This window comes from Chrysochloris asiatica, unplaced genomic scaffold (genome assembly GCF_000296735.1).
Source record: "Chrysochloris asiatica unplaced genomic scaffold, ChrAsi1.0 scaffold00229, whole genome shotgun sequence".
Classification (NCBI taxonomy): Eukaryota; Metazoa; Chordata; class Mammalia; order Afrosoricida; family Chrysochloridae; genus Chrysochloris; species Chrysochloris asiatica.
The window spans coordinates 3692357-3695148 of record NW_006408747.1 but is presented as its reverse complement, the minus strand read 5'-3'; positions in this window follow the sequence as shown (position 1 = coordinate 3695148).

Sequence of the window (2792 nt, the reverse complement as noted above, 5' to 3'; positions counted from 1 at the left end):
TGGACATATTATCATGAGGGACCATTTCCTATAAAAAGAAATCATGCATGGGAAAGTGAAGGGTCAGTGAAAAAGAGGAAGAAGTCCAATGAGATAGATTAACACAGTGCAAGCTGCAATGTGTTCAAGTGTAACAACAATTGTGAGGATAGTGTGGGACCAGGAATTTTTAGTTCTGTTATATATAGAGTTGTTGTTGCTAAGTGTCATAGAGTTGATTCTGACCCATAGCGACCCTGTATAGAGTTTCCAAAGAGCAGCTGGTGAACTTGAACCACCAGTCTTGCAGTTCAGATGACTTTGCAGTCTGATGCATTAGCCCATAGCGCCACACCAGGATTCCTTTATATAGGGTTGTTGTTGTTGTTAAGTGCCGTCGAGTCGGTTCCGACCCATAGCGACTCCGTAACAGGGTTTCCGAGGGTGTAAATCTTTACAGGAGTAGAAAGCCTCATCTTTCTCCCGTGGAGCGGCTGGTAGTTTCGAACCACTGACCTTAAGGTTCGCAGCCCGATTCATAACAACTACGCTACCAGAGCTCCTTTGCATATAGGGTAGCTATTAGTTAAACACAACTGGCCAGCACCTAACAACAACAACAGTCTACATAGTCAAAATACAACAAGATTTTATTTAATAGCAAAAAGATAAGAGACTCCATAAGAACAAAATTATTTCACTACAATCATTCATGTTTATGAAACTGAGAATGGTATCATCAATGAACTTTTAAAAACCATTACAAAGATTTAATTTATATTCTGCAAAATGCTGCCTTTCTGAAAGTTCAACCCAAGTGTTATTTACCATATTAGATAATTCAAAATCAACCAAGTACTGAACTTTTCTAATAACTGACTGACATTTCATTTAACCTTCTTAACTAAAATAGCATGTAGAGTTTATTTCCTTGAATCGATCATACTGGATGAATCTATTCTTTTCTTGATTCAACAACCCAGAGATAATAAAATGACATATCAAATCATTTATGGATTAAAATATAGATTTTTCTCATAGAGAAACATGAGGCCATAGCACTCTTTCAAGGATAATGTTCAATATTTGACTAAAAAGTGCTAAAAAATACAGAACATATCCATGTATTTCATTTATTCCTTAATAGCTCTTAGGCAAAAAATGCTTTCATAAAAAACAAAACAAAACAAAACAAAACAAAAAAAACACTCATTTTAATCATCAGGATCCCATTGTGATTACTCATCTATAAAATAAAGCATTCAGTTATAACAGCATATTCATAACATGTACAGAATTAATGTTAAAATATTATTTGCTATTTATTGATACCATCATGTTGATTCTGACTTTAAGTGACCCTGTATACAACAGAATGAAACATTGGTTGGTCTTGGGCCATCGTCACAATTGTTGCTATGTTTGATCCCCTTGTGGCAGTCACAGTGTCAATGCATCCTGATATGGTCCTTCTTTTTCTCTGAACCTCTACTTCTCCAAACATAATATGCTTTTCTAAGTCATGAACCGTGGTAATAATAAGTTCCATCGTTCCCACTTCAAAGAGCATTCTAGTTATAGTTTTTCTAAGAAATATTGGTTGTTCTTCTGGCAGTCCCTGATACATTTCATATTCTTTGTCAACACCATAATTAAAATGTATCAGTTCTTCTTCTGTCTTCCTTGTTCATTGTGTAGCTTCCCATTCTTATGAGTCAATAATAAATACTTTGGCTAGGGACATGTATATCATGATTTTGAAAGTATCATCTTTGCTTTTTAACTCTTTTAAGTGATCTTGTCCAGCAGCTTTCCCAATTTTTAGTCAAATTGTTTGGTTTCATGATGACTGCTCTTATGAGTGTTGATTGTAGATCCAATTAAGATGAAATTCATGAAGATTTTAAACCTTTCTTCATTTATTATGATATTGCTTATTGGTACAGTACTGAGGGTTTTTGTTTTCTTTATATTGAGGTACTATCTATCCTAAAGAATGTAGTCTTTGATCTTCAGTGAGAAGTGTTTCAAATCCTCTTTACTTTCAATAAGTAAGATTGTGTCACAGGTTGTTAATCAGTCTTCCTCCAATCTGATGCCACATTCTTCTAATACTGTTGTTGTTTTTAGATGCCATACTCATAGAGACCCTATTCACAACAGAAGAAAACATTACCTGGTCCTATGCCAACCTCACAATTGTTGCTAAGTCTAAACCCATTGCTGCTGCTGCTGTGCCAATGCATTTCATTGGGGGGCTTCCTTTTTCTCTGACCATCACTTTATAAAACATGATATCTCCAAAGCAGTTCTATTTGTTCTTTTGGCAGTCCATGGCACTTTCAATATTCTCCTCCAACACCATAACTAAAATGCATCAATTTTTCTATGGTATTCCTTATTCACTGTACAAATTTTGCTGCTTATAAGACTATTGAAAATATCACATCTTGGGTCATGCAAACCTTAGTCCTCAAACTGATATCTTTGCTATTCAACATTTTAAAGAGTTCTTGTGCAGTAGATTTGCCTAAAGAAAATATGTCGTTTGATGTCTTCTCTGCTGCTTCCATAAGTGCTGATGATTGATCTGAGTAAAGTGAAGTCTTTGATAACTTCAATCTTCTCTCTATTTATATGGATGTTGCTTATTGGTCCAGTGGTGAGGATTTTTGTTTCCTTTACAATGAGATTCAACCCATATAGAAGGCTGTGGTCTTTGATCCTCATCTGTAAGTATTTTAAGTCCTCTTCACTTTCAGCAAGCAAGATCGTATGAGATGATGCTCTTGCTGCTCTTTTGAATGAAAATA